Genomic DNA, 16228 nt, shown 5'->3' with positions numbered 1-16228 from the left:
TAGTGTCTCGGGTTGTATGAGGAGTTTATTTTTTTTGAAAATCTAGCTGCAAAGGGAGTAAATGTGTGGAGTTGGAGTAGTTTGTAGAGGTCTGATTCTAAAAGCAGGTTAGATCTTTGTTTTATGGGTCGCCATTTGGCTTTTTCTAGGGTGATACAGTGATGCTCATAGACAAGTGAGTTTGTAATGAATCAGTAGATGCTGTTAAAGTCCGGTGTGTGGCAATGTTTTTCTTGAAGGCAGAAGCAAATATGGGAGTCTATATTCAAGCTGAGAAAGGAGAACTCCTTTGCCAATGGTTGCTTTGGTTGCTTAGGATAAAAAAGGTGAGACGTTTTTGGTCAATAAGAGGAGGATGTTTACTTTGCCTCTTTGTCTACATAGAGATGTAAGTTTAGCAACTTATCAAGCCATAGTTCAACGTATTTTAAAGTGGAGATGGTCTCTATGAAATGGTCGTGTAGGTCCAAGAGAGTTAGGTACTTGGTGAATTTCCTGTGGTTTTCCAAAAAACATAGTTTTGGTCTTGGTGGGGTTGAAAAGAAGTTTATGGTTTTATGAACCATTGGTGGAGCTCATGTAAGTCTGAGTGGAGCTGATATTGAATGTTGGTTTAAGAGCAACCTGATCAGTAAATAACCATATCAGCAGAGGGGATAACTGGGAGATATAGGAGTTCACAAGGAAGTTTAATGAATATGGATAAGAGCATGAGGCAGGAATGGATAATTGTGGTACACCTTTGGCAATAGGCGCAGATTCGGATTGGGAGATTCCTATTTTAAATCTTAAGTAGTTTTTAAACCAGGAAGCAATGCCTGGACTGATGGTAGTTTCAATTAGTTGGTTTTGGAGAAGATTGTAAGCAATGAGGTCAAGTGACTTGGGTCCTAGAATGATTGTTAGTTTTGGTAGAGTTATAAAAAAATTTAGTGAATGAGTGATTTGAATTTTATCTAGGGAAGCAAGGGTTGGTAGGTTGCAACAATCATTAATGGTTTGCCTTTGTGAGTGAGAAATTTTTAGGAGCATCCAGTTTTGACAAAGTCTGAGGAGTTTCCTTGGAACATAATTTTTGGGTTTAGGGTATTTCTGTACAAAATAAATGAGCCTCCAGCTGATTGTTTACCTAGTCTATCATTGACATACTTGTAGATGGTTAGAAAGTGTCGGACATTGGAGATTTTTTTACCCAGGATTCTGGAATGTCTGGGTTATGCTGGGAAATAAAAGCACTTATGGTGGGGGGGTCTAGCTTGTTTGTTATACTACGTGCATTGAGGAGGGCACAGACCAGTAGGAAGGGAATACTTCTGATGAGAAAAGGGAGCAGGTGGGCCAGAGTTGGGTTCAATGTTACTCTTACGAAGGAGTGCAAAGATTATGGAGGGTAGTTAGAATGCAGTCTTTGGTGTTTCTAGGTAGACAGAAAAGTGTTAGTCTTGGTATTCTTATAGAAGAGTTATTGTGACAGTGGTGAGCTGGGATGTAAGTTTGGTTTGACAACTGTGGGTTGTGGTGGTGGTTTGTTGGTAAGAATGTTATGGAAGACATAGTGGTAGGATGATTGGTCATGCAGATAATTATTGGTAGGAGGGGGTAAGGGAAGTGAAAAAGAAAGGAGGAAGAAGTTGGACAGGGTAAGTTGTGGAAAGATGGGCATATTGATTGGATCTGTGCTGCATTTGTACAGAAAGTTGTAAGTGGGATTTAAGCATTCCAGTAAAACTGTAGTACTGACTGAGGGCAGTGAGATAAGAAGGATGTGTTTTATGGTGGTGTCTTAAGTGTGCCCTGAGTATGTGACAGTGAGTAGAGATCAGAGTAAAAAAAATCTGTTCTGGGGTGGCTAATAAAAGCTTTATGGGAGGTTAGTGTCTGTAGGCATTGTTCAGCTTGTTTTCTTGTATTATAAACAAAGGAATTTTCTGTTGCTAATACAAGCCTTATTTTTCAGATTAATCATCATATTATTTGTGATTAATGAATGAGATATTTACTTGGTCCACTATTCTTGTTCAGCTTTTTGTGTTGGTCAAACCTCACGATGTTTTAGATTAAGTATCAGAAAATCCAAGAATCATACCTCTTAACCTCTTAGTAATAGAAATCTGTACAAATCTAGAAATAATTGAGGTAGGGGAGAGGCCCAGAAATGGGAACACATTTGAAATACTGCTCTTACAGTTGCTAGAATAACAGTTTTTTTATTAGTATGGATTTTATGAAGGATATAAAACCTGAAGCTCAAATTTCTGTGATTATTTTCTGACTTCAACCCTCAACGGTTTGCAAATGATTTACCAGAAAACCTCAATTTTATGAAAAACAGGCCAAAATATTAGGCAAAAATTTTGACCTTCTGTAGAAATGTATACAAAGTGATATTAGATAACATAAACCAAATAAAGCATTATTTATACATATGTATCAACATCCTATGGCTGAATTTATTTTTAATAGGTTTTGACAACTGACATATAGAGTGCCTAATACATTTGGATGGCATAAGCTTTTAACTAAAGAAAGGATGTGGATGTTCAAGTGGGGAGCATTATTTTATACTGACAAGAATGACTATTGTTGACATTGTTTGGTTTAAAAATATTTTAGAAAAGATTTGTAGTAATTAAAGTTTTGATCTTTTAAGGTCTTTATAAATGTTTGAAGTTCATAGGTATATACTACGCTAACGACCACCAGGGTCTTTACAAACCTGTATATGCAATCCATCCCAATTTTGCCTCTGAGTTCCCTGGATGGTTTTATGGTGGGGTATGTTAGTGAGGAGGTAACTAAGGGTTATGTTGTGTGGTATGATAGTTGGTGATTAATTTACTTCCTGTTGACCACTGTCCATCAGAGACATGGGGACCCGATCCAGGTGAACTTGAGATTTCCCATCGATTGATCAAGTTTTCTTTTAAATAGGGTCAGGGATTAACTCTAATTCACATAGATGGGGGAGCTCATTCTATAGCATAAGGATACTTTGAAATGCATATTTATCTCTCCAGCATATTCCATTTATGTTGCAGACAGATTTCTGGTCCTTAGAGCTGGTGTTTCTAGTATTGTTTGTTCTGCTGATGTGCATGGAATGTATCAGAGCTGGATCTGAAGATTCCTTGTGTACCATAGATTGCCTCTCTGTAATCTGTAGGAAACAGAGTACCAACACCAGGCTTTAAGGTGATCTGTCAGACAGGGTATCCATACTGTGGATTCTCCTGGTGAACATCTGAAAGCATTTCTACTCCTACATTGAACTCAATGAAGGAGTGTAAGGGTCAAGTCGAGTGGTACTGTAACCTCCTTGGACCCCTAGATGGCCATACTCTTGCTTATGAGTTAGGAGGCATAGAATGATTTATTTACTGTCTCTGCTACATGTTGATTGAAGGCTCAGTCAATATCTACATATGTTCCTAGATCCATAATTATCAGATCAACTCTTACTGGACTTTTATTGATGGAGTAATTAGCTTGGGTGGATAATTTCCAAAAGGTCAATATAATGCATTTCTTCATGTTGAGTTTTTAATCTTGGGTTTGACAACAGATATTTATTTATATTACACCCCCCCCATAGAATATTGGTGTAATGAGGAGGGGGTCTATGATATCTCCCAATTTACAGTTATCTGCGAACTTGATGAGCTAGAGGCCTTTGACACTAGCCCTGCCTTTTGAGAAGTAGATGCTAAACCGGAGTAGTCCCAACATGGAGCTCTGGGGTACTCCACTGGTGACTGGTTTCCTGTTCTGGGTGGTCTTATCTTTCCTAACTACTTTGCTTCTGTCTGTGAGCCAGCCAGCAAAGCAGCAAGTTATGTAGGGATTTGTGTGTAGTTCTGAAAGTTTTGTCAACAGTACTCAAGTTGTATATTTTATTGAATTCCTTGGTCATGTTAAGGTAGGCAGGATGTACCATTTTTCACTCATCTGTAGCCTTGGTGACCACCCCCTCTCAAAGACTACCAGACTCTTGAAGCAAGACCTAATCCTTAAAGTCAAACTTGGATGAATCTAATGTTTGTAGGTTGCCAATGTTCTTGTTCATTTACATGCTAATTCATTTTTTTTGGCTATGCATATTGAGCTTGTCAGACTGATGATGGGTCTGTAGTTTCTGGGGTCAGTTGATGGTCAACTGTTATGAAGAGAGATGACTGTTTCAGCCCTCCATTCATCTGGCAGATAACCTGTTTTGAAGCTGTAGTTGAAGAATGCCTAAAGTGGTCCTGCTACGTCATGCTTTAGGCTATTTAGGAGGCAACTGGGGATATTGCTGGGGCCCATTGAAGCAGTGTTTTTGGCCTTGGCATGTATCACCAAGACTTATTCCCTGTTAGCTGGGGAGAATATGCTAGAAGGAATTTCACAGGTGAGTATTGGGGGGTGAAATTAGAGCTAAATTTATCAGCCAGTAGATTGACAGTGTCACCCCAGTAAGTGAACTTTGTGCCATATACCACCATTTCTGCACACTGCTCAGTGTTGGTTCATGACATAGCTGAAGAGGGCTGTGTGATTGCTTAATCTAACAGGACATCCTGACCTCGGAATTGGCCTTGTTGGACTGTATTAGATCTTAGTTTAATTAGAACAGTAGAGCTCTTGTCTCTATGAAAGTTGCTTTCTTTCTTTTCTCCTTTTGTTATATACCCAGTTAGGGTAAAGAGTCCATCTGCGTAGCTTGTTTTTGTGGTAGAGCTTGGTTTAATTACTTCCTGTGTTTTCTATTCCTGTACTGAAGAAAGTGAAGTAGTGCCAAAATGAACTTTTTACTGCAATCCTCCAAATAAAAGCCTATTTTGTGATTGTTGAACATATTCCTGATGTCTCTTTCTTGGATTTGTCTATTGAGTACGTTTCTCTAACTCTCTGTTGTGGATATGTACTTAATCTCAGAAATAAGCTTAGGGAGCTTGTGGATATAGTAAAGGATCATCTAACAAGCACAATACCAAAAAAAAGTTGGCATTACTAGACGGTGACTGATCAAAATATACTGCTGGTCATCGCTGTTTGGAAAAAAAAAAAAAGCTTAGTCAGCATGGGGGAAGGGTGGTCACTTTCACTGTTATAAGGAAGGTAAGCAAAGTTAATTATGTGAAGTTGCAAGCAGTAGGCAGAAACAAACTTTGAAACTCTACCATGAGGGAAAGTCACTGCTACTCTGCATGTTCAATGAATAACGAGAATTGTGCTAGACCTTTTCCATGAGCTCTAGTCCGATACTTTTGTAGCCCTATCATCATCTCAGCTTCACAAAATCTGAAAAATATTACAAGAATCAGAGGTCATGCTAATTGCTGAGCCAGTGTGGACCACCATGTGAACTCAAGGATTCACCGATTAAACTCCTTCCTTACAATAATCCAGTGCAAGTTAAGTAAACCATGCAAAAAGATTTACAGGAAATTAAAAAACTACAGGAAACATTGAATTTGAGGGTAACTGAAGATGCTATTTTCTGGTCTTCAGTAATATTACAAGTGTTCAAAACAATGGGAACATCAGCTTTTGTTTGCACACTACAAGGTACTAAACTATCATGTAGAATCAAATTCTTTTGCTATAGCCAGAACAAAGGATAGGGCAAGGAGGTTCACCACCACTGGCCTGACCAAGGGCTATTTGAAGATGCTTTTAATACCTACTACAAGGAGTAAATCTTCTATCACACTTCTTGAATTCTACAGATTAACCCTCATACTCTTGGGATAAAATGTACCACCCTCTTACCAAACACTGGTAGATCACATCCTGACAGGGTCTAGAGATTCTTGTTTACACGGACACTATACCTATCTGTAACCTGCTTTGAGGGAAACTCGTTCAAAATGTGATGAAGGCACAGGGAAGACCAAAAAGGGCAGGATTAACTCAAAGTAAATATCTGGTAGGAAAGGTTGAAGTATCCTTTGGTCATTGGGTGGATACTTGTAAGCATGCCTGTCAACTATCAAGATTTTTAGCACACCTTTTTTGTCTCTTCCTCAAAATGTGTTTATTTTTGCAAACTATTGAGGACTAAAATTAGAAAATATGAAATGTTACTTTCAGACTTTATAGCCTTCAGAAATGCACGCTAACACAAATCCTGCTATTCTAGCAACTTTCTAAGTTTTATGAGAGAAATATTTCAAATCTGTCCCTATTTTGGGCCTTTCTCTGCACATTACTTTTGGCTTTGTCCAGAGTTCTTGCATAAAGAGAGAAGTATGCTTGTAAAATTTTATATACTGCCAAGGTAGAAAATATATGGGCAATGGCATACACCTGTTACCAAAAAGTAGCTGAAGACATTCCTGAGAACAGGGGGTACTACAGGAAGTATGTACCCCACTATAGTACCATAATGAAACTGCTTACAGCCCTTAAAAGTAGAAAGATATTTGTTTTCAGACATTCCGGAATTACAAGAATGTCTTGACTGGACACTGTAATAGTCAATCCTGATTGCACAATACTTTTTGTTACTGCAAGTATTCAAGTAGTTGCTTCAGTGTGAATTTGGAGTGGAACATATCCATGTGTTTTCAGAGAGAATAATCAACTCCATAAAAGGGCAGAATCATATGCAGTTGTAGTGAAGGAATGTTTAGTATTGATGTATACCTTTAGAGACTTCACAGTAGAAACAAAGCTTAGCTGCTTCAAAAAGCACTACAGTGAGCAAAATTAAGCTTCATAGATATAATTTAGAATTATAGTACTACAGATTGACAATATAAGTAATTGTAATGCTACAGAGATTCTAGTCCAGCTGCATGATTTGAAATATGCTTGCAACTCGAGCTTAATTCCTTGCATATCTCTCTTGAAAATTAAATGCTCATACAGACATGGCAAGAAATGGTAGGAGGAGAACATTATCTTAGCTTTAGATATGTTGCATGTTCACATGTACTTATTAGGCAATTGGTTGGTGTCAGTCTTTAGAAGACTAGCTTTACATTTCCCGAGTAGGTTTTTAAGCCTTTTATTTTGTGTATGAATAATCCAGAGGTAAGCAGAACAGGTGTGAGTTTATGGTTTCTCACCCAGTTGTCCAAACTGTATTTCAACAGAGGAAAAGTACTTTTGCTTTATGGGGAGTAGAAGCTGGTTCGATACAACTGGTATTCTCTATGATATAAACCTATCCTTCCAACATGTTCTACTTGTGTTGCAAAAGACATTGTGATGCCTTGAGCAGGTTTACACTATTACTTGACTTGTGAATGTGTTATTGTTATGAAAGGACAGGGTAAGATGAGGCTCTGAGTTCTGTATGATATGAAAGAAAGGCTTTGAGATGGTCTGCATAGTTTTCATGGTTTAGAAGCTTGATTTTCATTTAGGGAGTGTTGTCTTCATTCCAGTTGAGTCAAGTGTTTGGATAGGTACATATTGAAAGGGGCATTATTTCAATGACTGGGCTAATGAAAGCAGAGTACAATGGAATAATTATATCCCTTGACCTGGACAACATACCTTTTGATATAAACTGTGCAATGAAAAAGGGTGTCCTTCCAGTAGTGGATATGTGGTGAACAAAGGACAGTCCATTGACATTAGATCCCAGATTGCTGGGATTGACTTGGGGGGGGTGCAATGTTATAATTGCAAGGGAGGACATCCTTTCTTAAAGGTACTGTTACACATTTCTCAGCATTTGCTTTCAGCCCATGGTATTTGAATATCTATCATATGAAGGATGTAGAACTGCCCACCCTAATTTCCTGGGTTCTGTTTGTGAGACAATTTGCTATCCAGTGAGTTAAACAGGGATTTATATTTAACTATATGAATTAATTCACAACACCTGAGTGAGGAATGCTTTCAAATGCATTAGCAAAGTATAAATATATGGTCGTCAATCTGCCCTAATCCCTTGCATTAGATATGGGGAAGTTCTCTCGCTGTTCTTTCCTGCAGAATGGAAGTGTTTACTGGTTTTATATTCACTGCATTCTTTCTTGAGTCACCATCTCATTTTAGAATGGAACTCTGTTCTTTCTAGTAGCTTGATTTCAACGACTGAAGAAATTCTGCTGTACTGGAAAAGTAGGTATTAGAGAGAGAGAATAAATAAATAAATGCATCCCTGAATGAGTGTTAACTTTTGTAAGTATTTTTGTACCTTTATTTTTACCTTTCAAAAAGGGAATGCACTACACTTTCAGAGATGTGCAAAAGGCACTGGGAAGAAACATTTGTCAGCTCCACAAAATACACTTAGTATCTTCTTTGGCCATTCATCCTGTCCTCCTGTCCAGCTGAGCACGTCACTAACGAGGTATTCCCTACTTTCACCAAAACAATGTTTTGCACCTATTTTTGACATTTCGGTGAGTATCTCTCTCTCTCTCTCTCTCATTTGAAATCAAAACTCTGTCTTAGAAAGCTATATCAGATTCTGCAATACTGTTACCTCACACTGTTTTGAAGAAACCAAATTTGTCAGCCCTTCATCTGTTCCCATCCAAACTGTTCCATTTAAAGAACTTTAATCGATTTTGTTACTCATCTAATTCTGCCTCCTTATCTCACATTGGCTGGTTTTCACCAAAATCCAACAATGACCCGATGCCATTGTTCATATAGGAATTCAGGAAAGGAGAACAGTCAATGTTGCAGTGTCGGCAGACATTTGATTCAGCAACATCCGTATGCTAGACATGATCCATTTTCTATGCATTCTCTCTCTGCCTTCCAGACATGCTGGTGTTCTTGATAATAGTTTCTGCCCTAGTCTTCACTGATTAGTTGAAAATTCTTTAGTAAATTACATCTAGAGTTGTCATTTTGTCTTTTCATTTTTTTGTCTGTCCCCCATGATCGCCCTCATTCTAGCCACTGCCATGATCATACCATGTTTTCCACAGCAGTGCTTATCATAGGGCCACTATAATTCAGGTGACTGAGGGTATTTTTTTTAACATTTTCTGTCCCTCTCTCCACCCTAGCAATACAACAGGATGGGCCCACCAGGACTGGTATTCTGACATTTGGTCCTTCACTTCTACAATCCCTCATTGGATCTTCAGACCTTAGGAGCCTAGCTGACCCTGTATCATCTCGGTCAAAGTCGGGCCTTTATCTCTCTCTTGCTCTGAGCTAACCCATCTTATCCATCATATTTGCTTTTGCTCAGTTGTCTCATTTACCTCTCATTATGTAAAGTTTCTTCAGCAATGCTCTACTTTTCTGCTGTACATCCTGACAAAAGGGCTTGTTGATTGGCCCTTTCTGATGTATCTGTGCATGTCCCCTACATCTCCTTTTCTACAAAGATGATGACAGACTTGTACAGATATTTCTATTAATTTACAGATTAAAGAAATTATCTACCCAAATAATACCTTCAGGTAAAATCTATTTTGCTGACCGACTTCCATAGATGGTCTTCCTGGAGCGGTCTTTGATCTGTGCCCTTCTTTCTGAGAAGCCTGTCATCTAGCACCAAGCTTATAATTATTTCTTCAGATCACAGATGGTCATGGAGTCATTGCTGTACTTCTCGAGCCCTAAAGCTTTCCCATTTCTGACTGACATTATCAAATAATTTCTGCTTGGTGAGAACTGAATGCATTGCATTCTCCCCTTGATAAAGAGCTGAACTATGTTCTGTGGGCCCTACTTCAGTGGTGTCTGCTTTTGGCACAGTAAAATTCCCTCTCTCATACTGGTTTCCTTACAAGTATATATACTTTCACAACATTTTTGCTAGAAAACATTTTCTCTCGTGCACATCCCTTGCATTTCCTTCATTGTTAACCAATCACCAGACTATTTTTATTTTCCATTAAATTAGAAGATTAGGATGACAACTGGAATATAGAATACACAAAAAAGGAGGGAAAAGTGGATGCAGGATTAAGCACATCTAGTGGAATGGAAAGATATGGAAGTCAACACTAGGAGCTAATGTAGGTATCATTAACTTTACCGATAGCAATATCTTAAGAGTGAGCTACCAACAGTTAATGTGAATGTTAACCTCTGTTAGAGTTCTGTAACCCAAATAAGTCAGAATTCAAGATTTATTGAAAAGCACGAGTGTTGGTTTACTCAAAACCGCATTAAAAATATATATTATTGTACAGAGTACTTCAGTGTATTTTTTCAAAATATAAACATATGTACAAGAATATACAAAGAAAAATGTATTTAGAAATCATAAAATACAATGCTTCCCCCACTCCCACTTCTTTACTACACAACCAAAACTTTAGTTTTTCTTTTACGTCAATATTGTTTCAATTTTTGGTTGCACAAAACTTCCATGCATTTCCCTAGCCACATGAACCATAAATGTAATACTGTACCTAGGGCAGTGTATTATATGTTAAATCTTTCAATCCCACATGGACAACTATCATGTTGTAACCCTGCTTGTCAGATAAAAAGGTCCTAATGGCCCATGTGACATCTGAGATTCTGGAGTCCACAATACTCCCCATAACCCTTTGTCTATCCTTGAGTGGCCGGTCTGCATGCTTGGCAGTAGAGTGACCCATCACTAGATAGTTTTGTTAATATTTTGTTTAGAAGTGACATATTTGAAGCAGTTTGAACCAAGGTGTCTCTTGTGAAGGAATGCACAAGTTAAATCTAATTTTCACTCAGGCCTAGAGTTCTTATTTACAGGATGTTTTGGTAGGGATTTTTTTTAGACTCTGCACAAATCAGTTAAGTGTGATTTGAATTTAATTGTGGTGGTGATACTTGTAGGCCAAGTTCATTTGTGAGAGTGAGAGGTAAACTTTTTGATTATTAGATGGAATCATTTATGCTCTGTAAAAGTTTTTTAATCTGTGAACGTAAGGCAGTTATTCACTGCCTTAAGATGCCTAGTGCTCCATGGCTGCTGATGGAGGGGAAACAGGTGGGCAGACTTTCTATCATATTCATTGGTTGATGAGTTAAAGCATAGTATGAATAGCTGAGTGAGTAAACTATAGGATGGATTGTTTTTATAGCAAGGTAGGAGGAGGGGTAAATTTAGATGGGGCATTGCTTTCTTAGGTGGTATGCACAGATCAGTTATAGTCTGATGCACAGAATAAGCAATCTCTGCTCATAATACTCTAAGAATGAGGCGCCCATCATCAGCAGTAAAATCTCATACAACAAACTTCGTGAATTCAGTAATAGGCACAAGTTTTTCTATAGGATTAATCTCAACATTAATATTGCAGTCGGCGCAACCAAGTTTGCACTTACTGTAGACATGTTAGTTGGATCATCCACCATCTTTCACATGGTAGTTCTTCACTCCCTCTGCAAGAGTGTGGGTTATGGATATTTCTTAGGGTGTTCTGGGACTGCCACTGTAAACAAAACTATACATAAAGTGGTTGAAGGACCAGTCCGACTGGCATTACCAAAATCAGTGGAAGGTAATCCAGGCCTTTTGTATCTGTCTGAAATTGTGTGCTCAGAATTTTAGGGCTGAGCAACACAAGATAATCAGAGGATTTAAGACGCACTATAGAATTCTTAAGATAAAATAAAAATGTAAAGACGTGGAATCAGACCAGTAACTTTACCCCATGTAGTAAGAGAGACAGAAAAATAAGCAGACATAGATTATGTAACAAATAATTAATCTCGAGGGAAGAAAGATATTATATATTAATAAGTGGTGGTTGAATTATTCATCTCTACAGAAAAGGTTTCCGAGAATACAAAAGCATGCACCAGAGACTTGCAGTGCAAAGTTCAGGTCATATTGGCAGTCTAGAGGACTGGAAAAGAGCATTGTTGGTCTTTTTAGACTAATTTTCTTCTCTTAATCCAAGCTTCTTCTCTTAAACTACCTCTTGTTACTGAATAGTTCACATATGCATCAGGAACAGAAACCATTACCATGGAAATTACAGTCTTCAAAAAGTTGTATTGCTAGATTATAGACTTACAAGTGCATCCGGATTTTGACATTTAAGTATCATTTCTATTGCAAAATCTTCTGAACTCCCATCTGCCCTCTTCCTTTTATAATGCACCTCAGTTATCTATTAGAGTGCCAGTTTTTTTCATCTTTGGTATGTTAAATCATATGTGCCACTCGTTTCCTTTATTACTACGGCCTACTGCTTTGGATTTAATTAATTATACCTGTCTAATTGATGTTTGGTTACAGAACTTTTTTTTTTTTCATTTTCTGGCATAGCTATATTTTTAATGAACAATTACACATAATGGCGAGTCTGAACTTATTTTTCTTTTGCTTTTTATTGAATAAATAGTTTTTTTTTTTAAACACTGTCAATTCAACAGGCATTCATTAATCAAAGCAACAAAACATTAAATTAACTTAACATTTTCCCTAATAGCATACCCGTTCCCCCCCCCCCACCACCAGAAGTCTAGGCTTATTTTGCATCCTACTAGTACAACCCTGAAGGTATACAAGGGACTAAACATCAAACTGCTAAACATCAACTGATAATCCACGGACATTCAATTAATTTAAACTGTGAGACAGTGAAAGTAAGTTAAGCAACACTTCCCCATCTCCTGCAGTGTTTCAAACCCATTTTCTCCACTGTAGTGCAGTCTTAGTTGGTATATGTAGTAAGGGGGGGGTGTGGGTGGGTTTGAATCATTGCCGTGTGAGAGACTGGGAAGTTTGCAGAACCGAGTTCAATGTTCAGCCATTGAATATTTAGTCAATTTAATACCTGAACATAGACCCCAACCATGAAGACTGAAAACACCTGGCATTCTTTTTTCTGTACATTTTCTGTTACTTCAGTTGTGTGTTTAGAACCGAATAGAACATTTTTTCAGCTGTGATGTGTAAAATAAAATTTTCAGGCAAGATTGCAGTGTGTGTGTTTGTGTGTGCACGTGTCAGTGTCTGTAGTAGTAAATGTCTGGTATCATTTCTCAAGCTTTATGCACATTTGCTTTCGGGGAATTGCGTAAAACTGTGGGGACTTGACGATTTTGCAGCAAGGTGGTTGCTATTCTTTTCACAGATGGAATATTTTGATCTTTACTTCATGGTGAAAGGTAACTATATCTAGAACTAGAACTCTACGAATTTATCACAACAGTAGTACTTTATTCCTAAGATCTAGGATTTGTTGCTTACTATATGCCTTCTCTCATAATTGGTATCATTTGTGTTTGGGAATTTGTCTAACAGTATTGTTAGAAAGCTACATGCACCATTTTACTTTTAGATGCTTAGGTAAAGCAGTACAGTGCTAAACTTTCCCTACTGATTACATTAATTGAATTGTTTACTATAGTGTTTAACCTTCAGCACTTGTATTAAATTAATTATTATAGCCTTCAGTGCTAAAATGTTTTCCTTGATCAGGCATTTTGAATCATTACACATGGCATTTGGCTAAGAGCAGAACAGCTCAAAGATTTCCACTTAATTGAAACCTGCTTTCCCAGAATGAGGTGATGGTAATCAAGATTTGTCCTTGTTCTAAATGCAGTGTCCTTGTCGTTGATTATTATAAGAGAGTAAGAGCACATCCACTTCCTCCCACCATGAGAGAAATAGGGGGGTTGCCACACTTGGGAAAAATTGTGGTTTGAAAACATGTTGGTTCAGTTCATCCTAACTGGTCATGTATCTGTATATGAAAAGTACTGTAAAGTGATGAATTGCCACTATTGTCATAAGACTGGACTGGCTGACTCACCCTTATCCTATGCATATATTAAAAAGTGAGATGTAATATAGAAATAATCCTCTTCCCTTTTGACTAAATCACACTGGTAAATTGTTCTTTCTTAACTTCACTTGTCTTAAAAATTCTGCTGGAATAAGGTCTCTGCATGTAATAACTCATCCTGCCCTTGCAAGAAAATTCTGAATTTTCTGTTCGCAAATGGTGTGCAAATGGATTTTACTAACAGTGAGGCAACAGTACTTTGTCATTTTAAAGTCAGCAAGTGAAGTTTTGTCTAGTTGCTAAATTCTGCACTCTTCACAGTTCTACTACAACTTTGCCAATAATGTTCACAACATTTCCTTTAAGGTATATTTTCATAATGTAGGAATAGAAGCCTCTCGTTCTGCATAAAGGACAGTGTAATGTAAGATGCTTCATTGAGTCCATTATTCCAAAATGTACTTAACAGTGGCGGTTTGATATACACCCATTAATAACATGCCTGCATTATGGGCACTCAATCAAATGTGCAAGTTCAGCTTGGCACAAAAGACTTACCTAAGGCAACCTAATAATTTTTTGACACTTGCAACACCATCATTGTTGCAAAGCTAAGATGTGCAGTAAGCATGAAAGGGAAACGCTGACGTCTCTGACATTTAACCACACATTCCTGTAACATTTTTTTCAGACTTGAATTATTAGCATTTATCTGGACACATCTTTAAAATTATCATTGTTCTTGATTGATCCAAGAAAAATCTTGCTGACACTTTCTGTAAGTTTCTCAATTTTTGAAGATATCTGCACATGACTTGTGGCAGAATGCTTTAGAAGTGAATTTGAAATGTATTAACATGCCAAGGTTGAAGTAATGTTGCCACATGCTCTGTGAAAATGTTTAAGAAATGATCTTATACTGGCAAATACAGAAAGTGAGCGAGAGAAAATATCAAAAGATCATCGAATATGAGCAGCAAACAAAACTACATTGTTGAAAGATAAACTTCTAGGAACAGTATTTTAGGAAAATATTTTATTTGAAAATTAGAATGTTGCAGATACAGCAATTGTCCAAGGTTCTTTTCTGATATATTGCAAAAATAGGGGCATTTTTTTTTTTAAATGAGTATTATCCTGATATCTCTGTGTGTGTCATTGACTTCTAATTGTTTCTTTGGTCCTACTGTATTTGCTTTAAGTTCAAAAGCTGTTAACTCGGTCTCTTCCATATTTTTACATGTAGCCCGTTACCTCAAGTAAATAAAACTTTGAATTATATACTCTATACATAGCAGGTCATAGGCATAGGTGAACTAGGAAGTCGCCTAGGGCACTGCTCTAGCAGTGGCACTTTTCCAGTATTTAGTCATTTATTTTTTTGTAGTAAGCAAATGGTTTCTTTAAAATATGTTGAATACAGGAAAATCTGAAGAGTAAGACAAACTGAAAAAGAGAGAGAAAAAAGTAATTTGGATGATGTAGGTAGACTAGTATTGGGGCACCAGGTTATGTGAGGAGGCACTGTGGACTGTTTGCCTAGGGCACCAGTTGACCAAAGTCCGGTACTGACTCTACAGATATATGTATGGAGGAATACTGGCATTAATGCAAACAGGCCAAAGTTTAACATTTATTTATTTTTTCAGGAAAGTAAGTCCTTTCAATTCCAACATTATTTACATATTTCTGCTCTTTAGTTCTATCTCATTGAAAGAATAAACATTATTAATATATATATTAATATATATCGTTGTATATAAATTATTACAATTAGTGTTTCTCTGCTGCCCATTTCCGTTGACATTAACTTGTTTAAAGTGTAAGTATTTGCTACAATTGTTAGTGAGCTACAGTGAACTGATCAATTATACCTCAAGCTAATGCACTTAAAGCAATCTGAACAACTGGCCGTCCAGCTACCCAAGGTAAGTTTAGTGCTGCAAGTTTCAAGACTTGCTGTACTGCAACGTTTAGCAAAAACCTCAACCTGCTGTTCACAATGGCATTCCTGGTATTCTTCAAGCACAGTGTCAGAGGTACTAGCACACTGCAGGCCATGTAGGAGTCGGTACAATCAAGCGCTGTTTAGATTTTTTCATGCAGCTAGGTGACTGTTGGCTGAATTGGATTAAGTGTGGAGAGCAAAACAATAAGGGTTAATAGAGAAAATATGTAGGAGATGAAGATGAAGTCATACATTCCACAACACTTAAGATAAATGCTCATCAAATGGCAAAACTGAGAATTTTGGTGTGAGAATTTCTTTTGTTGTACAAACTAATAACTCCTGCAGTTCTGATTGGTTAAACATTGTACTCAAATTAACTGCTGTTTTATGGTGGTGTTTCCAGTCTGTCATATGTCATTTTGAAATATTTGGTATGGATGCTTTGATTCCTTCCACTAAATTTAATATCACTTTGCAGACGTACTCTTAACCTATTCATTACTGGATATATGTTCCAAAGAAACACAGTACACAATATGCTTCTGTAGTATGTAGAATGCCCACATTCCTGACTCAGCATTTTTTTACACGGGGGGGGGTTTAAAACCAAAAATTGGTTTTCCAAAAATTTTTTTTTTTT

This window comes from Protopterus annectens, chromosome 9.part0 (assembly GCF_019279795.1).
Source record: "Protopterus annectens isolate FY-2018-M chromosome 9.part0, PAN1.0, whole genome shotgun sequence".
Taxonomy (NCBI): Eukaryota; Metazoa; Chordata; order Ceratodontiformes; family Protopteridae; genus Protopterus; species Protopterus annectens.
This window is presented reverse-complemented; position numbering follows the sequence as displayed.